Source organism: Aquarana catesbeiana, linkage group LG02 (genome assembly GCF_042186555.1).
Source record: "Aquarana catesbeiana isolate 2022-GZ linkage group LG02, ASM4218655v1, whole genome shotgun sequence".
NCBI classification, from domain to species: Eukaryota; Metazoa; Chordata; class Amphibia; order Anura; family Ranidae; genus Aquarana; species Aquarana catesbeiana.
In genome coordinates, this window is record NC_133325.1 from 200,295,350 (window position 1) to 200,318,227 (window position 22,878).

Genomic DNA, 22,878 nt, shown 5'->3' on the forward strand with positions numbered 1-22,878 from the left:
GATCCATTGGGCAGTTTATGTAGTACTAATTTGTTAATAGAAGGATTAAAGAGCTTGACTTGTAGTTTTGTTAGCTGTTTTTTTTTGTTTTGTTGTTTTTTTTTTGACAGGGGCGCAGTTTCAGTGCTTGCCATAGGCGCCATTTTCACTAGATACGCCTCTGCAGGCACCCACTGCACATGTGCGAGCCGCGGCGCGTGCCATCACTGGCCCCGTAATCATCTGGGACCGGTCACGTGTCCCAGATGATTGACAAGAGGGAGGGTGGAGAGGCGATCTCCCTTTCTGCGCCGAGGGAAGTGATGTCACCAGCCCAGGCACCGAAGCAGGCAGACTACGAGGGACCCCCTAGCAACAGCCATTTAGAGGTGAGTAAGAAAAATTTTTTTTCTACAAATGTTTTTTTTTTAATTTTTTTTTTTAAGCACATTACAAATTTTTTTTTTTTGGGGTGGAACTCCACTTTTAGTTCCACTACTAAAGAATGTTGTGATTCTTGGCAGACTGCCTTTTTTTTTTTTTCCCCCTTTCTTTTGACGGTTGTCGGCTTTATGAGAGCAGAGAGAATTCTCTGCATAGAAAGAATCAGGAAATGCTTTGTCAAGATTGCAACGGGGAAAAAATCGCGATAATGATTCTTAACGAATAATCGTGCAGCTCTAGTGTGTGCTAATGAGGTCAGCTGGTCAACTCCTTCCTGTGTCATGACCTAAAGTCTGTCCAGGAAGTAAGGCAGAAGTAATGGATACGTGTTTTTAAACAGCCATGAAGAGAGTAAGGTAAGCTTGTGTAGAATAAACAGAAAGCTGTTTTATTTTTGCAAAATAAGTACGTTAATGCTATATGGGTACCTAGGGGAGCTAGAATTTAGAAAAAAAAAAGGTAAACCTAGCCTTTAAGCTTCAACAATGTCAACTTTTCCTGCATACTCCTGTTTTTGACTACAAGCAGCCAGCGTACAGTGTGCTGACATGTTCCGCTCTAATCAACTGATGTTCAGCCTAACACATCAACAGGAATTTCATACAAGGGATCTAAAGGGTGTGCAGGGAGCAAAAACATGAGCAAAGAAAAGAGAAAACTGTATTTTTTAACAAACAAAATGTTCTACTTACAGTTTTTTTTTTTAAACCAAGTCCTCTTTTGTGCGAATTCACTTCCAACTCCAACTTTTTTTTTTTTTTAAATGAATGGCAAAGCAGTTCACAGAAAAGATGGAGTTGGACTTTAAAAATACGCTCACATGAGCACTAAATGAGAATTTTGTTTTCTTCTATCCTTGGTCCCCTCCCCCTTCCCTCTTCTAGGTTTGGAAGATTTTTTTTTTGCTTCTTTTTAACATTCCTTTTTCTTCCTTCAAGGGATCTTAATATTTCTTTCCAGATGCACCCTTGAGAGTTTCTTTATTGTTTGGATGACTATATAAGCATTGTAAAGACAGGAGAGAGAAATACTAAATGTTTACCCAGGGTGCAGTTTGCAGAATTCCATTACTTCTATAGTTTATGCATTGAGGTCTTCATTATAATACTGAAATTTGAATTAGAAGAGAAACTATGTAAAGGTATCTTGAAAAGACTATATTGTTATCTTATTTGTAACGATGAAAAGCTTACTATAAAATATTGAAACCGTTTCAGCTCAGCAGATTGTCTGTTTGCAGGGTCAGGTTCAATTCAGAATGTTCATGTAGGACTTGCGGGATATTTAAACTGGTCAGTTTAATGAGAAAATTCAAATGTTAAAGTGCAACATCCTTTACAGCCAAGGAGGCTGCCATTTTAGCCTCTGCATGATCTCCAGTTGCACATTTAATCAGCTAGGACACCAGCCATTTGATGGCTTCACAGTTCAGTTGAGACTACAACCAAATGTGAAAAATTTGTTTTCTCTTCTCTACATCTGTTCAAAGTGCTGAATTATAAAGCTTGCCAGAGAGTTCAGAAAAAAGGAGGCGGAGAGCTGAAGTTACACTCTGTGCAACTCACTGGTTGATGATTAAAACAGGCACATCTAAGTATGCAGGCACCCAGGGTAAAGCTGTCCAAATAGACCATTCTCTGAACCGCCATTGACGTCATCCCTTCCATCCTGTGCTCCATGAGTATGGTCTATGTGGACAGCTTTACCCCAGATGCCTGCATACTTAGATATTTTTCTTTTAATCATTGACCATGTGGGTTGGTAAATGTTGTACATTCATTAACCACTTGAGGTCCGGGCCATAGCCGAATGACGGCCACAGCGCGGACCTCAATTTCCGGGAGGCCGTCATAGGACGTCCTCCCCCGTGCACGCGCCCTGCAGATGTGCCTCCTTCCTCTTCAGGACCGATGTCCCTTTAACATAAGTCGGTGATCGGCTATTTTTTTTCTCCTCACGCTGTCAGCGTGAGGAGAAAAAAAAAAAAGATTACCGAGCTTTTGTTCACATCATGTGATCAGCTGTCATTGGCTGACAGCTGATCACATGGTAATGGGGCGGGATCAGCCCCTTACTCTAATCTGTGATCACCAAGTCACGGTTACCATGTGATCAGCTGATCACGTGATGTAAACAAAAGCTCAGTAATCTTTTTTTTTTTTCTCCTCACGCTGACAGTGTGAGGAGAAAAAAAAAGCCGATCACCGGCTTATGTTAAAGGGACATCGGTCCTGAAGAGGAAGGAGGCCTCATCAGTGCCTGCCAGTGCCACCTGCCAGTGCCCACAAGTGCCACCTATCAATGCCCACCAGTGGTGCCAATCAGTGCCACCTAGCAGTGCTGCCATCAGTGTAAGCAATCAGTGCCCATCACTGCCACCTATCGGTGCCCATCAGTGCCACCTCATCAGCGTACATCAATGAAGGAGAAAAATTACCTGTTTGCAAAATTTTATAACCAAATATAAACAAATATAATTTTTATTTTTTTAAACTCGGTCTTTTAAAAATTTTTTAACAAAAAAATAAAAACCGCAGAGGTGATCAAATACCACCAAAACAAAGCTCTATTTGTGGGGAAAAAATGATAAAAATTTCATATGAGTACAGTGTTGTATGACCGCGCAATTGTCATTCAAAATGCGACAGCGCTAAAAGCTGAAAATTGGTCTGGACAGGAGGGGGTTTTAAGTGCCCAGTAAGCAAGTGGTTAAATGTAACCATATTGCTACACTTAGAGTCGCCTCTCTCCTCTTTTATACTCTGTAGCTCCCGTTGGATTTTGCTTCTAATCCCCTTGTGGAGGTTTCCATTTGTGGATGGACATTTTATGGTTACACAACCAATCACATTGCTATAATCTTTCTATATGGACTATAAACTGAAGGACTTATGATTAAATGGTTGTGAAACAAATCATTTGAGTTTCCATTAATTTCTTATGGGGAAATTCACTTTGATATACAAGTGCTTTGGATTACAAGCATGTTTCCACAAGGAATTGCTCGCAATCCAAGGTTTTACTGTACTTTGTAAAGTCCATTTCCAAAAAATCTAACTTTCCTTATGATATTTATATGTCTTACAATTATAGTTTTTTTTTCCAAATCACAGCTTTGTGTGGAAAATGCTTTTATAACCATGTCTTATGAAGAGATGAAGAATTGTTTTAAGAAAAAAATATGTTTACTGTCTGATACTTATGTAAGGCCTGTTTTACACAAGTCTCAGCTTGTATAAGAGTAGTGTGAACAGCAAGCTTTGAAAAGGCATTTGCAGAGCTTTCAGCAAATAGCATTCAACTCTAGTTTGTAAATGTTGAACGCAGATCCTAATGGGAGTCTTTGGTTCCCACTTTAAGTCACACATCAGGCGCACTCTGTGATTACTGTGTCCTTCGGACACAGCTTGTCACAGATCGAGGTAAAGGGCCAATTACAGAGGCCCTTTACCATGTGATCAGTTGTGTCCAATCACAGCTCATCACATGTAAACAAATACCGGTTATCAGCATTTCTTTTCCTTAGTACTGTCACTGTGTGAGGAAAGGAAAGCTGATAACCAGCTATCCTGTGACAGAGGACATTTACACTGATAATCAGGGCATTGATCATCAGTGCAGCCCCATCAATGCCAATCAGTGTCCATAAGTGCAGCATATCAGCTCCCATCAGTGCAGCCTCATCCGTGTTCATCAGTGAAGAAGAAAAATGTCTTATTTGAAAAATTTTATAACCAGAAAAAAGAAAACTTTTTTTTTTTCCAATTTTTTAGGTATTTTTTTCGTTTAGCAAAATAGCAAAAAGCCCTGTCTCAAAAAAATGATATACATTTCAATTGTGTTGCAAGTGTTGCATGACCGCGTAATTGTCATTCAGAGTGCGACAGCGCTGAAAGCTGACAATTGGCCTGGGTCGGAAGGGGGGTGAAAGTGCCCAAGTAGGCAAGTGGTTAAAATGTGTCTTTATTGTCTTCTCTGCCCTCATTGGAGAATGCCTCTTTCCTGTCTTGGTGACTTCCTGTCACCAAAACAGAGAGCAAGGGTACATCTCCCCAACAGGGACAGAGACCACTTTCTTCTAGCCACAAAAAAAGACAAAAAAACCCATTGCTGCTGATTTTCCACTAGCACCAGTACTGAAAGAGACATGGAGACCGCCATTGCTGACCACCTCCCTGGCCATCATGCTGATCCAGTGGAATGTTGATAAGTGGACTTATTGATCTGGAACATGTAGAAACTTAGAATGATTTCAGAACTCCTGATCTGCATAATTATTCTGTATTGACGAATCTGAAAGTAATAGAAATATTGATCCACCTTGTCACCCAGGCAACCAGGATTTTTAAGACATAAAGACCATTGATGTCAGCCTTCTACTCTCTTGGTATATTTTTACTTTAATCTCTTGCCTAGGGTCTGGCTAATATAATAGTCTGTATTTTTTAGCGATATACTGAAGTGTGTATGTCATAGAGTAAATTCTACTCAAAAGATTCCTTACATTCTCCACGTGAAGACCTACTATTTAAGTAAATGAAGATTCATTTATGTATTAGTGTGTAGGTCATGTTTAGTGTTATCATCGTATGAGTATAAAGAATTGATCACTGTGTATTCACCTAAAAGTAAATATGTTGGAAAATGATTACAAGCATCCAAGAGCTAAGCAGCCTGTCAGCAGTATAAAATATGTCCTCATTCTTGAAAATGTGCCTTGACATTGCACTGAGCCTGAAACCTATTAGAGAAGAAGTGAGAAAAGGCTATAAGAGAAAGTAGCACAGGGCCGTTAACCTTCTGCTTAGGAGAAGTACAAGGCAGTATATCACTATATCTTTTGGCTATTAGGTTGTCTGTCACTTATATTCACATTAGTACAGCTGGCTATCCAGATGACAAAATAGTATCTATTGCAGCACTGTGTGCTAATCCTCCACCTGATAATGAAGGACTAGAGCTAAATGTCAGATTCTGCATGTTCCTGTAAGCAGGACTGCTTCAAAGGGAACGTTTTACAAAGAAGCTTTGTCTGCACTTGATAGACATATGCCTTTGTTTAGCCAAGTTAGCTATGGGGTTTATATACTAAAGTTAGAGAGGGAAAAAATTGTCAAAATTCTGCAGAGAAACCAACCAGTTTCTAACCTCAGCTTGTTCAAGCTTTAGAAATAAAACCTGGAAGCTGATTGGTTTCTCTGCAGAATTGTGACAAATTTTGCCCTCTCTGGCTTTAGTAAACCAACCCCTATGTGTCTAAAATATCTGACTGAGAAGCCTCAGATGGATACTGCTAGACTTTAACTCCACCGCTGCATAGTTGTTCCCAGACAATGAAGCTAAACCTATTTAGCATTGATACAAATCATGTCACTGCACTTGAACTGGTGGTATACTGTACTATTATGCACCTGGAAAAAGATGTGGGGGAGCATACATTGATGGTCACAAGGGAATAAGGGGAATAATTGGCCTAATTTTAATTTTAGGTAAAGAATCCCCTAAAAACTACATAAAGTTCACTTAGGGACACTTCTGATTAGATTTGATTAATATTAAAGTGTATGTAAACCCATTGGATCAAGTTCAGGCATATGTACTGTTAATAAAACCCTTAATATAGCTTTCTATAAATTTCCTTTTTTGATAATGTGAAATATATTGATGGCTCTTTGTATGTTGTGATCATGTGATGTTCCCCATTTTATCCATCCACCACAACGAGCAGTTGGTGAGTGGAGCTCAGAGACAGCATGTGACACATCTATCTGACATCATTTTTGGACTTTTTTTCTACCCTTTTCACAGGGCTGCACAGAGCCAAGTGGTGCTCCTGCAGTCATGTGTGGTTTTAAAAAAAATAAAACATTTTTTTCTCTTGCCCTCCTTTTTTTTCCTTTTATCCTCTCTTTTTTTCCTCTTGCCCTTTTTATCCTTTGCCCTCCTTTTTTGTTTTTGTTTTCCTTTTTGCCCTCTTTTTTTTCCCCTTTTTTCTTTTTGTCCCATTTTTGTTTCATCTTGCATTCTTGTTTTTTTTCTTCTTGCCCTCTTTTTTTTTTTAACCTCTGGCCCTCTTTTCTTGTTCTCTTTAGTTTTTTTCCTCTTGCCCTCATTTTGTTTCCTCTTGCCCTCTTTTTTTCCCCCCTTGCCCACTTTTCCTCTTGCCCTGTGTTTTTTTTTATTTTGCCCTGTTTTTTTGTTCATGTTTCCTTCCTTTTTGTTCATCTTGCTCTCTTTTTTGTTCGTCTTGCCCTCTTGTGGTTTTTTCCTCTTGCCCTCTTGTGGTTTTTTCCTCTTGCCCTCTTGTGGTTTTTTCCTCTTGCCCTCTTGTGTTTTTTTTCCTCTTGCCCTCTTGTGTTTTTTTTCCTCTTGCCCTCTTTTGTTTTTTTCCTCTTGCCCGCTTTTGTTTTTTTTCTTCTCTTGCCCTACTTTTTTTTTCTCTTGCCCTCCTTTTTTTTTACCTCTTGCCCCCCTTTTTTTTTCCTCTTGCCCTCCTTTTTTTTTTTCCTCTTGCCCTCCTTTTTTTTTTCCCTCTTGTCCTCCTTTTTTTTTTCCTCTTGCGCTCTTTCTTTCCTCTTGCCCTTTTTTTTTCTTCTTCTTCTTATGCTTGTTTTTTTCCTCTTTTCCTCCACCTAACAAAAAACATTTTACTGACAGTACCAAATAGTGTGTTAGTAGCATTGAAGCTCAGTCATTGTAAATGACCAATTAAATAAAATAAATGCAATACTTATGATTTTCACACTGGTGGAGATTAAGCAGACTGGCAGTTCCTTTCCTACCCTGTCAATCAATCTGCTGGAGACATCCTACATTCATGAGTGTCATGTGGGATGGCTAGATGTGGTGAGTGCACAGCTTCCTCAATAGTGAGTATGGGCAGAAAGAGTGGCAGTGCTGTAGACTCAGGATCAGCTGCCATTGCCACTTGCAATAAGGAAGTGTTTGGAACGGCCAAGGTCAACAGGTATTTAATATTTAGTGATCTATTTTAAATGGAAATGAAAAGCACACATAGTAAGGGGAAGAAGCTTTGTGGCAATAGTGAGGATACCATTTTTGGGTTTACTGATACATTATGTATCACTTATACGTAAGTATTATAATACTAGTATAATAATAATTATATACCGGTAATCATAGTATAATATTATTACTGATACTTTTTAGGTAGGGTTTGCTTACCCTACCTAGTAAGCGTTTTTTTGCAGTTGTGTTTATATGTTGCTAATGAAGCCAAGAATGAATGGGGTTCGTGTACCCTTTTCCAATGAAAATTTTAGAAGTAATGGAAAGAAAAGACTCTCATAATTATAGTTGTACAGTGCCATTAAATGAGTCATGTAGTTCTGAGATAATCAGAAGCGCTGATTTTTCATTGTATACAGTTTTATGAATAATTAACAGCAAACATCCATACCCTGAGCTCCTTTGTGAAACATTGAAAAATAAAGTAATGTGATTTGGCTGTGATCACGTTGAGCAGGCACTGGGAAAATGTCCATTTACCAGAGATAGTAATCTTTTTACAGTTGATATCATTACTTTTTGAAGGCCAGCAAACACTTTATCAACTGCATGCTGTTCTGTCTGAGTGGGAGAAATGATGGGGAAAGGTCTTTAAAGAGGAAAATGAATATGCATATCCAATTTTTAAAATATGATTTTCTCACATTCATAAATGTAGATGAAAGTCTATATTTTTAGACGTTTCTGCTTTGAGCTAATGTACCTCATAAATTTAGGTTAAATGTGGATGTCATGCGGTATTGGTTTTATTTCCTAAAAGAAGACTATGTGAAAAGGAACTTAGTGGACATTTACTAAGTTTCACACTTGTGAGCATCTTATGTGCCTTGTGGATATCTGAGAGTTTTGTGCTTAATAGATCTTGGGGGTAGTATGAGAGATGTTATTACCTATTGGCACTTTGCTCAGTGCCGCACAATCCAACACATATGCATGCGTAGCAGTATATCATTTTTTGACGCTGAGTGCAGGTACCATACATAGTTACATAGTTAGTCAGGTTGAAAAAAGACACAAGTCCATCCAGTTCAACCTTAAAAACAATAAATAAAATTAAAAATATCGTACAATCCAATATACCCAATTTTATACCCTCAGTTGATCCAGAGGAAGCCAATAACCACAGCAGAGCATGCTCCAATTTGCTACAGCAGGGTAAAAAATTCCTTCCTCCCAAGAGGCAATCAGATTTTCCCTAGATCAACTTCACCTATAAATGTTATTACCCAGTTATATTATGTACATTTAGGCAAGTATCCAGGCCTTTCTTAAAGCAATCTACTGAGCTGGCCAGAACCACCTCTGGAGGGAGTCTATTCCACATTTTCACAGCTCTTACTGTGAAGAAACCTTTGCGTATTTGGAGATGAAATCTCTTTTCCTCTAGACGTAAAGTGTGCCCCCGTGTCCTCTGGGTTGACCGTAAAGAGAATAACTCAACACCAAGTTCACTATATGGACCCCTTATATATTTGAACATGTTGACCATATCCCCTCTTATTCTCCTCTTCTCAAGAGCGAATAAATTCAGCTCCTCTAATCTTTCCTCATAGCTGAGCTCCTCCATGCCTCTTATCAGTTTGGTTGCCCTTCTCTGCACTTTCTCCAGTTCCCCGATATCCTTTTTGAGAACTGGTGCCCAAAACTGAACTGCATATTCTAGATGAGGTCTTATTAATGAATTGAACAAGGGCAAAATTATCTCTCTCTCTGGAGTCCATACCTCTCTTAATAAAGAAAGGACTTTGCTTGCTTTGGAAACCACAGCTTGGCATTGCATGCAATTATTGAGCTTATGATCTACCAAAACCCCCAGATCCTTCTCCACCACGGATTCCCCTAGTTGTACTCCCCTAGTATGTATGATGCATGCATATTCTTAGCCCCCAAGTGCATAACTTTACATTTCTCAACATTAAACCTCATCTGCCACAGTGTCGCCCAATTAGACAGTGCACTGAGGTCGGCTTGTAAATTGGAGACATACAGTACATTTGGATGCAGAGCTTTCATTACTGAACATGTAAACATCACAAAACTTAACCCTGAACATTAACCCAAGCCTAACACTAAATCTTTAAGTTTAAGGCTACTTTCACACTGAGGTGCTTTACAGGCGCCTCTCCTGTCACTCCAGTGTGAAAGCCTAGGTGCTTTCACACTGGAGCGGTGCCCTTGCGGGATGTTAAAAAAAAGTCCTGCAAGCAGCATTTTTGGGGCGCTTTAGGAGCAGTGTATACACTGCTCCTAAAGCTCCCCTGCCCATGGAAATCAGTGGGCGGTGCTGCCGAAGTGCCTACAAAGCACTTCAGGAGCGGCGCTACACAGGCGCTATTAACCCCTTAATCGGGCGCTAGCGGCACCCCCACTGCCTCAGTGTGAAAGTGCCCTAAAAGAAACCTGTGCTGAGAGAAAACTGGGAGCAGCCATTGTCTGAAAGGTTAGTTGCTAGACCAAAATGGTGATCCTCTGGCTTTAATGTAAATAATTGACCTGAAACAATTATGTAGAAAACAGTCGGAATTCCTGACCTGCGTGTTTGTTTCAGGTCAATGACTCAGAAATAACTGAAGTTCTTCTACATGACAACCAGTCAACTAGCATTTTCAGGTCAGCAAAGGCATCCTACATGTTTCTCTCAGCACAGGTTTACTTTAAAATAAACCCCTGACCCCTACACGAACAGTAAATGTGAAGTAACCCAATCCCAACCTTTACCAATATTCTTCCTTTTCTTGAAGTGGAACAAAACTCTCCTATTCTCCCCTCCCCTTCAGGGATGTGACGTCAACGAGCTTCATCACTGGCATCAACATCTTTGCCTGATTGCCTTCCAGGTTCGGCATCATGGTTGATCTTGATTAGATGGCCCAGGGTAATTTAATACTTGCACATGCACACCACAGAGAATAATTTTATGTGAGCACTTAAACCCGATTTACCTGGGAGCTGTTAAAACACAAATGATTCAACATAGGCCCAGGAAACAAGTTCAATATGAGGGGGTAATAAGCAAAACCTATTTTGCATAGCAGGCAGTGGCGGCGTGCTCCATCGGCGCTTCACACTAACCACCCCTGAGCATGCCACCACACACCATTCACAACTCTGCGCCCTGAGCCCACCCTTTTTGAAGTCAATTAGAGCCACTGGCTCTAATTATGTGCTTCTAAAAAATAAAAAAAATCCATAGAAATCCATGCATCCGGCGCCCCGCATGTAGATTAGGGGACCGGGTGCATGGATTCCCGGGGGGGGGGCGCGTTGCCCATGTGTCCCTGATGTGTGGCCTGCTCCAGGCACCAAATTGTTCTGCTTCTGGGATCCACTAGTAAAGCCCTACTAATACTTGGGGGTTTCAGTCATAGCAGACACATGTACAGTCTACCTGCTTTCCACAATTCATTGTGCAGGGCCTGAGTGACCAAATGTCAAGACCAAGCACTGTCAGCTTGTTTCTTGAATCTTTCTTAGCCTTTTGCCATTTTTTAACATACACAGTCAAAATTTAGCAGTGGATCCCAGCAACTAGAACTACGGTAAAAAGAACAGGCGTTTTGTGGTACCTGCAATGTAGCGGCAAGCTTAGCTTGGTTATTCCCCTATCCCAAAGGCTCTCTTTTATGTTCTGTGTTAGTTGGCAAATGCAGCTCTCTTTGAGATGTATTCAGTTTGCAAGATCAGTTGCTTCTGAGATCAATCACAGTTTCTTGACAGGTAGAGCTGACCTCCTAACTTGCATTTGACCTCCTAAACTGTATCAAGCTGCTTTTACATTCCCATTAACTTGTATGGGAAGATAAGCAGTTTGGAAGCTAACAAAAGCCTGCTGACACAGGCCATACAAATTTAGGGGAGATACAATTTTTTTTAGTTTATTATTCATTTAGCAGTGTAATCTAAAACACAGTCTTGGACCTGTTCTGTTTTATTTTAAATTGTTAGTCTACAATGCTGACCAAGATAAGTATACAGTAAATATTAACATTGTGCACAAAAGACTGCATGATTACTTTATACATAACAGGATCTGTGGAAGTCACTGCTTGTGAGATGCTATAAACTGAAGGAAATGAACAAAATAGATAACATTTCAGATATTATTTTCTAGGTACTTCACCCAGCCGCCCCAGATAACAATAATCTGTACCTGTATGAGAGAGAAAGATATGTGAGGCCTTCATGAAAAGACTTGCTGTATGACACTCAGTACCTACTTTTCACTATGCAAAACAAATACAGTGTGCACAATTATTAGGCAAGTGCGTATTTTGACCAAATCATCATTTTTATGCATATTGTCCAACTGCAATCTTTATAAACTTGAATGCCTATTGGATTTAAGCATATCAGATCATGTGTATTGGTGTAATGAGGGAGGGTGTGGCCTAAGGAGATCAACACCCTATATCAAAGTGTGTATAATTAATAGGCAGCTTCTTTTCCTCAGGCAAAATGGCCCAAAAAAGAGATTTAACTGACTCTGAAAAGTCAAAAATTGTAAAAGCTTTCAGAGAGATGTAGCACTCTTGAAACTGCTAAGATATTGGGGCGTGATCACAGAACCATCAAAGATTTTGTTGCAAATAGTCAACAGGGTCGCAAGAAACGTGTTGAGAAAAAGACGCAAATTAACTGCCAGATTTGAGAAGAATCAAACGTGAAGCTACCAGGGACCCATTAACCAGTGCTGTCATATTCCAGAACTGCAACCTACCTGGAGTTCCCAGAAGCACAAGGTGTTCAGTGTTCAGAGATATGGCCAAGGTAAGGAAGGCCGAAAACCGACCGCCACTGAACAAGACAAATATATGTTAAAATGTCAAGACTGGGCCAAGAAATATCTGAAGACAGATTTTTCAAAGGTTTTATGGACTGATGAGCTGAGGAGGACACTTGACGGAACCAGATGGATGGGCCCGTGGCTGGATCAGTAACTGGCACAAAGCTCCACTTTGACTCAGACACCAGCAAGGTGGAGGCGGGGTACTGGTATGGGCTTGTATTAATGAAGATTAGCTAGTTGGACCTTTTTTGGGTTGAAGATGGACTCAAAATCAACTCCCAAACCTACTGCCAGTTTTTAGAAGACATTTGCTTCAAGCAGTGGTACAGGAAAAAGTGTTCATCTTTCAAGAAGACCATGATATTAATGCAGGACAATGCTCCATCACATGCATCAAAGTACTCAACTGCATGGCTAGCCAGTAAAGCCCTTAAAGATGAAAGAATAATGACATGGCCCTCTTCCTTACCTGACTTAAACCCTATTGAGGGCCCTTCCTAAATGGGAGATTTATGGTGAAGGAAAATAGTACACCTCTCCGAAACAATGTCTGGGAGGCTGTGGTTGCTGTTGCACAAAAAGACCAAGAAACTGACAGACTACATGAACGGAAGGCTTATGACTGTTATTGAAAAGAAGGGTGACTATATTGGTCACTGATTTTTTTTTTTTTTTCATGTCAAAAATGTTTATTTGTAAATTGTTTGTTTACTATTCTCTCTAACAGATGAAAATAAACAAGTAAGATGGGAAAATCATAGTTTCTCATTTAGTTGCATAATAATTCTGTATACTAAGTTGCCCAATAATTCTGCACACATAGATATTCTCCTAAGAAAGCCAAAACTTCACTTTTTTACTTTCTTAAATATTCAGGTTTGAGGTTTATTTAAGGGTTTGTTAACCCCCATTATTTACTTTATATAATCCGCTTGGTCTCCTAATGATGTCCCCGTGTGTGTTGTATAAAAAAAAAGCCATATATACCTTATCTGTGAGCGCTGATCAGCGGTCACGTGACAGGCCACATCTCACCTTTCCCTGTCTGACAGATGCAACGGGAGGAGCCAAGATTCCCCCGCTGACGTCAGTCTGGAGGGGAGGAGGAGGAGAGATCCGGTGCGTCACGTGACCATTAATCAGTGCTCACAGATAAGGTATGTACGGCTTTTTTTTTTTAAACAACACACACACAGGGGGACATATCCATAGGATACAGAGCAGCGGGGAGGGGGGAGGAGGACATGAGCAGAGAGGTGAGACAGCAGGGCTGCGGATGACGGAGGCACGCAAACTGACCACGGTATCAGGGCTCAGTAGCCATGATTACTGTGGTCAGTTTACATAGCGGAGGGGAGAAACTGGCAGGATCAGACAGGTTTTTTTAGGTGTTACAGGGGTCCAAATGACACAGCACAAGCACTGTGTCATATGACATGCTTTAAAGGAGCAGGATCCATTTTTTTTTTCGGGGGGGTTAATATACACTTTAATATTTTGGATTGACCGAGAGAACTGTAGTTGTTTAATAATGAAATTATTCCTCAAAAATACTACTTATAATAATTTTGCACACAGTGTGTATAAAGCCAAATGTCTTTCTATCCACAGCTAATTGGTTTGCCATGCTTTTATAGGATAAGTTAAAGGCTTTATTCATGTAAAGGTTTCGAAGAGCATTTTAGACTGCAAACATGAAGGCAAAACTTTTTTTTTCAGTCTTGGATGGTGTGGAGATGGATTGCAACACCTATCAGACAATGCTGTCTGTGACCCCCTGAAAGAGATGCACACTCTCTTCTTAACCTGATGACCATTATCACTGAGAGTGAAACAGCATCCCAAATTTGAGTTGTCCCCAAAACAGGAGTAGAGGGGAAATCTTTTAATGGAAACACCTGGTGACAACTCTCATTTCCTGGTTTGGCTATGGGACAGGAAGTGAAGAGAGATCTCCCCAGTGGGACACTCTATCCAAAATGGCTGCTAGTCCTATTCATTAGAAACCTGAATAGGATTAATGGGCAAATTGTGTTTTTTTTTTTTTTTTTTTTCATTACTACGCATTAGCTATATGTGTACAATTGGTAATTTTGTGTAGATAGTTATGTTGTGTATTATGAAGCCATTTCATGGACACACTGGGCTATCAAATATTAATTGCCCAAATAATGTGTAATTATAGACATACAGTAGAGTAGGTGCTTTTCAATTGTAGCCACAGTTAAAAAAAAAAAAAAAAGAAAAGGTAGGGGTGAGCGTCTCCATCAGACTCCATCGTGTTCTTAAAGTTAAAGTAGATGTAAACCCAATTGCTTATATCTAGTATATGTTTTTTAACATCTTTTTTAATAATTTTGAATCTACAGCATTCATTAGAATACTAATTAGTGATCCTGCCATGATGTTCCTTGTTCAGGTGCTTCCTGTTATAGGATAACATCTTGTTGTCCCTGTCTCCCAGTTGTCCGCCTGCATTGTCATCCGGCTATATGAGATTTTGATGGAGTGTTCATTTCAACTTTTAATTAGGGATTAGCTCAGGGATGTTCAGATACTAGTCTGAACACACCTAAGCTATTCTGCCAGGAAGCTGTCACTGCGGACCGCCAAGCATTCCCCTCCCCACTGCTGCACTTATACGGGATGGGGGTGTGTGTATACAAATGGCTGCAGGGCAGGGGATACTATGGTTACTTATGATTGGTGGTCCGCAGTAAAAGCATCCTGGCAGGATAGCCCAGATGTATACAACAAAGGGCAAAAAAAAAATGGAAATTGTTTGATATGTAGTGTTTAGCAAACGAAATGTTAGTCAGAGTTTATATCTACTTTAATACTGTGACAGTTGGAGCAGACAACCTGATTAACTATTAATGCTAGTAGTAAAAGTTAGCACTATGTAATTCTTGCTTTCTGAAATTTGTTTTCTAAGAAGCTTATAGATTCTTTGTTTTTCATATAAAAAGTTATGCAAAATTATACAATATCCATTGTATAGACTTTTTTATGCGTTTTTGTCTTTATGCTTCTAGTCTGTTAATCCTTTAAAACGTGTGATTTGTAGTAAAACAATCTCCTAATTTATGGTATTAATGTACTTATTGTTTCTTTCAGCTTCCTTGACTTCGGCACTGAAGAAAGAATTTAACTTCTGAGTATTTGCACAGGCAAGTGATAAACTGACTCATGAGGAGTTAAGCATTTGCTTTTTAAATGCTTCTGAAAAACTGTTTTATAATGAATATTCACAGGACATGCATTTGCATTTTAGAGCAGCTATATTATACAGGAGGCCCCATGTACCTATAGAATGGTGTCTACTCTCTCTAACTTTCATACATGAATAATGATTAATAATAAGCAGGCTGTGCGTTTTGTGTTTTAATGTATTCAGATAGCTGATTAACCTGTACTTAGAACACACGGAGCCCTTAAAGTCGTAATCCTATGTGTCTGTTCAACAAAGCCATCCATCAAAACAGATGACATATTGTAAAATGAACAGGAGAAAACAAAGAATCTAAAGATAATATGCAATAATGTTATTATTGTAAATACAAGATATCCCTTTTTTTTTTTTTTTGATTACATACAGGTTGTGATATGCATGTATATTGTATATGAACATCGAAACACAGAAATGTTCCATATAAAATGGAATTACGAATAAGGAATTTGTTAACCTTGTAAAAGGTATAATGTGATACATAACGGAAAAACAAAAGGTTAAGATAGATAAAGAGTAAATTTGAGTTAAATGTTTCAGCATCGGGACCAGTGCAGATCCATTACATACTAATATTGAAATGATTTACCAAAAAGGGTTGTCCCATTGCTCCCATTTCCTGTCAAAGAGATGCATAGAATCATACAAGGTATGGCGAATTTGTTTTGTCAGTTTGATCATCTCCATCCTGGTCAACTCTTGTGACCAGGATATGGTGGAGGAACGCCAGTTTAGTGCAGTCATCCAATGAATGGCTACGAAAAGAGTGTGGCATGCCACTGAGCGGTTTGAGCAAGTCTTGCTGCTAAATAGTAACGCCATAAATCTGGGTGGCCGATACCTCCCAGAGATTGGGGTCTATACAACAGAGACTTATTGAATCCTGTTTATTTAGAGTGCCATATACATTTGTTGACGTCTCTCGGAAGAGACTCAATATAAGAATTAAAAACATAAATGGGCAAGGTTCTGAAAAAGAAAAGTATTTTGGGTAAGATTGCCATTTTTATGGCTGTAACTCTGCCTAAAAAGGAAATGCGATAAATAGCCCAAGTTTTTAAAAGGGATCTGATGTGAGCGTCTATTGGGTGATAATTATGGTGGAATTCCTAGGTAGCAAAAAGATTGGTTGCACCATGTAAAAGCAAAATGTTGTAAAGTGGTTACCAGATCATTCGGTATGTTGATAGGCATAACTGCATTTAGCCAGGTTTACTGCTAGACCAGATATGGTCTGGAAAGACTCTAACAGCCAACTTAGCTTAATGCTTGTTTGCTGCTAAATTAATGAAATGGCCATGCATTACTGTCTTATGGGCAGTCCACAGTGTGGAGGGGCGTGTCAGGGAGTGAGCTCTCTATAAAGTAGTTGTCCGTATGTTTAGCGAGAGACTACATCGTTGTGGGGTCTGTGAGCAGTGAATCGTTATACCTGGAGACTTATGTCATGGGTTTAAAGCCGATTCTTGCTGTGGAAAAGGCAACCATATGGTAATCAGACCAGGGGCAAACGTGAATCTCTGCAGCAAAAGAATCGGCTAATACGATGGGGGTGCAAAAAATATAGTCCAGGCAGGCATAACTATCGTGGTTAGAATTAAAAGTATATGACCTGGAACCTATATTGTGCGCGTGCCAGGCATCTATGCGTTGCATCAAGTTTAGAGAGCTAACTACCAATTTAGGAAAATCTTGGGCCTCGTTCGGGGCATATACAGAGGCTATGGAGGTGGCACACCCTGTATAGTCCCCTGAAGTATATTATATCTTTATACACATAGAGGATGTCAAACATCAAAGAGTTCTGTTTGAATAAAGCTACTCCATGGGACTTAGCAGAATGAGCTGTGCAATAAAATTGTTTGAAGGCCTTGTCAAAAAATTAAGGGTGATTGGAGACAGAGAAATTAGTCTCTTGTAGTAAGAGAATATCAGCCCCTAGACTTTTTTAATGATAAAATGCATTTTTGCGCTTTTGGGGAAAGTTAAAACCCTGTACATTATGGGTTATTATTTTAATTAGGGCTAGGGGATAGTAGATGCAATGAAATCTGACGCATGGGTCAGAGTGTCCTCGTGGAGCAGACAAACTCTTGTATCCATGTCTATGTAATGGTTGCAGATGCCAAACATCATCAAAAGCTCTTAGGAATTGCATACAGTGAAGTAGAACTATAGTAACGTTCCGTGACCAAAAAACATAAAAAATCTAAACAAATTAAACAAAACTGTGCTCAAAATCAACAATGAGCTAGGGGGTCAGGGGAAAAACACAAGCTGACCAAATAAGATCATTCTTTGGACTAAAATGTCCGATAGTTACAACAGGAGCCAGGGTAGTCCATGATGGCGAACAGGGCAGCCCAAGATATCCCTTTTGCCACATTATTACAGATAGTACACAGTAGCCTATGTTTTACTGGAAATATCTTCTTTTGTCTCTTTGTGTTGCTCTTGGTGTGCTATTTTTTTGTTGTTGTTCCAACCAGCACAAAGCTTTGGTTACAGTGATCATATGTGAGTTTCATTGTAATCATCCAATCTTTACTGGCCTTCACCTAAGCTTTAGGCTGGCTTTATACTTGTGTTGTGGTTGCATTTTAATAGCATGAAGCTATAGATGTTGCAGTGCCATTTATTTATGCTGGCTACACATTATACAATTTTTTTTGTTCAATTTTCTTTAGATTTACCTTCAACTATGAAGTGCAAGGGCCTATCTGATTGCATACAATTTGAAATTGTTTAGGTTTGACGTAATATTATATGGTTTTGGTAAATCTAAAGGAAAATTGTACAATAACATTGTGTAATGTGTAGCCGGCTTTAGAATGGCACCCTGATGCACTCATACAATAGCTGCCAATGCATCTGCACTGCAGTAAACCACAAGACACATAGGAGTTTATTTACTAAAGGCAGTTGCTCCGGATCTTAGTAAATGAGGTAAAGCTTCACTTTACAAAGAATATCCAATCACATGCAAGAAAAAAAAAAAAAACTTTTTTGCTGGCACATGATTGGATGATGGAAGTCAGCAGATCTCTCCCTCATTTACTAAGCTCTGGAGGAGTCTATTCACCTTTAGTAAATCAACCCCACACCGTGCATTGCCAAAAATTGTGCAGGTACAGGTTTTTTTATGTGTTGAGCTGCACTGTCAGCCTTTTCAAATAAATGAGCTGCGTTAACATAGCTCTCCTTAATGCAGGAAAATGTGCACTTGGTAAACTATTGCACAGAGCAGCCCTGATCCTCCTCTACTCAGATCCCCCGCCGGCACTCCTGGCTCCTCCCCCCTGCCATGCACGCCCATAGCAAGCCCTGCTCTCTCTCGCTATATATATATATATATATACCGCCATATGTAAGTATTCAACACAAATATTATTTAGTATATGTGGCGTATAAGATAGTTCGGCCCCACCCCCACTCCCTCTTCACTGGCTGTGTTTGACAGTAGTGGAAGAAAGTGGCTATTGCTGCAGGGTGTCTGAAGTCTGAACCAATGAGGAGGGAGAGAGCCAGGAAAGCCGCTGCTCTTATTTTACTATAAAGTTAATATATTAAAGGAAATGAATGCATATCTAAATACGCCACATATACGCACCTATATTAAATTGTTTTGTATATAATACTTACATATGGTAAGGTGTGTGTGTGTGTGTGTCTGTGTTGCTCATAAGTTTACATACCCTGGCTGAATTGATGATTTCTTGGCCATTTTTCAGAGAATATGAATGATAAAGCAAAAACTTTTCTTTCACTCATGGTTAGTGTTTGGCTGAAGCCATTTATTATCAATCAACTGCGTTTACTCTTTTTAAATCATAATGACAACAGAAACTACCCAAATGCCTCTGATCAAACGTTTACATACCCCAGTTCTTAATACTGTGCATTGCCCCCTTTAACATCAATGACCGCTTGTAGTCTTTTGTAGTATTTGTGGATGAGGCTCTTTATTTTCTCAGATGGTAAAGCTGCCCATTCCTCTTGGCAAAAAAGCCTCCAGTTCCTGTAAATTCTTGGGCTGTCTTGCATGAACTGCATGTTTGAGATCTCCCCAGAGTGGCTCAATAATATTGAGGTCAGGAGACCGAGATGGCCACTCCAGAACCTTCACTTTATTTTGCTGTAGCCAATGACAGGTCGACTTGGCCTTGTGTTTTGGATCATTGTCATATTGGAATGTTAAAGTACGTCCCATGCGCAGCTTCCTGGCTAATGAATGCAAATGTTCCTCCAGTATTTTTGGATAACATACTGCATTCATCTTGCCATCAATTTTGACCAAATTTCCTGTGCCTTTGTAGCTCACACATCCCCAAAACCTCAGCGATCCACCTCCGTGTTTCACAGTAGGAATTGTGTACCTTTCATTATAAGCCTTGTTGACTCCTCCAATTGTAGTGTTTATGGTTGTGGCCAAAAAGCTCAATTTTGATCTCATCACTCCAAATAACGTTGTGCCAGAAGGTTTGAGGCTTGTCTCTGTGCTGTTTGGCGTATTGTAAGCAGGATACTTTGTTGCATTTGCATAGTAATGGCTTTCTTCTGGCGACACTCGACCATGCAGCCCATCTTTCTTCAAGTTCCTCTTTATTGTCCATCTTGAAACAGCCACACCACATGTTTTCAGAGAGTCCTGTATTTCACCTAAAGTTATTTGTGGGTTTTTCTTTGCAACTCAAACAATTTTCCTGGCAGTTGTGGCTGAAATTCTAGTTGGTCTACCTGACCGCGGTTTGGTTTCAACAGAACCCCAAGAATTTTCCACTTCTTGATTAGAGTTTGAACTTTGCTGATTGGGATTCTCAATTCCTTGGATATCTTTTTATATTCCTTTTCTTGTTTTATACAGTTTAACTACCTTTTCCCGCAGATCCTTTTGACAATTCTTTTGCTTTCCCCATGATTCAGAATCCAGAAAAGTCAGTGAGTCCAGAATCTCATTGACCTTTTATACACACACACTAATTACAAACAGATCACAGGTGAAGATGGTTACCTTTAATAGCCATTCAAACCCCTTTGTGTCAACTTTTGTGCATGTTAACAGACCAAAATCACCAGTGTATGTAAACTTTTGATCAGGGTCATTTGGGTAGTTTCTGTTGTGATTATGATTTAAAAAGAGTAAACACAGTTAATTCATAATAAATGACTTCAGCCAAACACTAACCATGAGTGAAATAAATATTTTTGTGTTATCATTCATATTCTCTGAAAAATGGCCAAGAAATCATAAATTCTGGAGGATATGTAAACTTATGGCACAACTGTATATATACACACACACACAACACCTGTATTCACTCAGACATACATATCATGCAGTATACATATGTATGTAAAAAAAATAGTATGAATAAAAAGAAAGTCAATAAACAAGCATATCAATTTTTATCATTTTTGTTGCACAGTTCTATAAGAGGCCATTGCTCCTCTGCTATCAGGTCAGAGCCCTGGTTATTCAGTGGGCTGCTGCTATGTTATACAGATAAAATGAAATGCCTGCCTCTGAGATTTTACATCACTGTATTTGCAGTTCCAATTTTGCTATGCTGTCAAGGTTACAAGAATAATGACTCCAGTTTTGAGGGCCATCATTCTGATAGGCCATCATTTTAATACTGTTGATAGATTTCTTGACATCTATGCTAAGGCAATGTTTGATAGCATTCACATTTCCTAATCTGAGAGTGAGGATTTTGTAGACGTGTTCTTTTATATAGAGGGAAAGACAATAATTATACTCACGATAGAGTGTGTTTGGAAAGTAATCCAATAAAATGTCACTGAGGTAGGTAGATATTCACAGTTAAGATATATCTATACTTCCTCAGTAGTCTCTTTTTACAGTTGGCAATGTGACTCATAAGTCTAATACTTAAATCATTGCTTTTGCCAGAGCTAAATAGAACTCTCTAGGGGGAAAGATAAGATACATGTCATTTGTGTTTGACGACTGAATGTCAAAAAATACAGTATATAGCTCACATAATGTTAAATGACCTCAGTCCTGGCAGACATCTTTCTTCATATATAGGAGAGATGATTGTCATGCAACAAACTACTTTTTTAGTTTAAAACCAGAAAGAAGATAATCACTTTAACCACTTCAGCCCCAGAAGGTTTTGCCCACTTCCTGACCAGACCATTTTTTGCGATACGGCACTGCGTCGCTTTAACTGACAATTGTGCAACTGTGCGACGCTTTACCTAAATAAAATGTATGTCCTTTTTTTCCCCACAAATAGAGCTTTCTTTTGGTGGTATTTGATCACCTCTGCGGTTTTTATTTTTTTCGCTATAAACAAAAAAAGACTGACAATTTTGAAAAAAAAACTATATTTTTTACTTTTTGCTATAAAACATACATTTTTCATAAATTTAGACCAATATGTATTCTGCTACATATTTTTGGTAAAAAAAAACAAAAAAAAAAAACAGTAAGCGTATATTGATTGGTTTGTGCAAAAGTTATAGCGTCTACAAAATAGGGGAAGATTTATGGCTTTATTTTTTTTTTTTTTTTACTGGCAATGGCGGTGATCAGTGATTTTTAGCGGGACTGCGACATTGTGGCGGACAGATCGGACAACTAGCTGACATTTTTGACATTTTTTTGGGAACCAGTGACATTTATTACAGTGATCAGTGCTAAAAATATGCACTGACATTGAACACACAGATCCCTCTTCCTGCATAGTAGAAAGACAGGATCTCTGTGTGATCCCTTGTCAAAATGGAGATCTGCCTTGTTTACTATGGCAGATCCCTGTTCTGTCACTGTGGGGAACAGTCGTGGGCGGCCAGCGGGCATTGAGTTTTAACACAGCACACTTAGTGTATGTACACTAAAATACAAAAGTTATTCAGTAGATCTCTCTGAAACATTCTTTTATCCTCATCCTATGTCCTTTAAAAGTGCTTAACCACCTCAATACAGGGCACTTATACCCCCTTCCTGCCCAGGCCATTTTTCAGCTTTCAGGGCTGTCACACTTTGAATGACAATTGCGCGATCATGCTATACTGTAACCATGTGAAATTGTTTTCATTTTCTTCACACAAATAGAGCTTTCTTTTGGTGGTATTTAATCACTCCTGGGTTTTTTATTTTTTCCTAAAAAAAAAAAAAAAAGACCAAACATTTTGTCAGTAAATTTTGTAAATAAGTAATTTTTCTCCTTCACTGATGGGTGCTGATGAAGTGGCACTGATGAGGAGGCACGAATATGCCGCACTTATGGGCACTGATAGGCGTCACTGATGGGTGGGCACAGATAGGCAGCACTGGTGGCACAGATAAGTGGCATAGATAGGTGCACTGATGGGCGGCATTGATGGGTGGCATTGATGGGCAGCAGTGATGGGCATTGATGGGCATCACTGATAGCCAGCA

At 39.3% G+C, this 22,878-nt stretch overlaps 1 protein-coding gene across 6 annotated transcripts in view; it reads left to right on the forward strand.

Moving 5' to 3' along the window:
• The window catches only part of ENOX1 (ecto-NOX disulfide-thiol exchanger 1), an 855,443-nt gene that overhangs the window by 433,811 nt on the left and 398,754 nt on the right, over nt 1–22,878 (forward strand). For all 6 annotated transcript variants that reach the window (XM_073614184.1, XM_073614181.1, XM_073614186.1 and 3 more), the window contains one exon: nt 15,356–15,408. The gene's annotated coding sequence lies outside the window, so the exon portion shown is untranslated. The remainder of the gene's footprint in view (nt 1–15,355; nt 15,409–22,878) is intronic.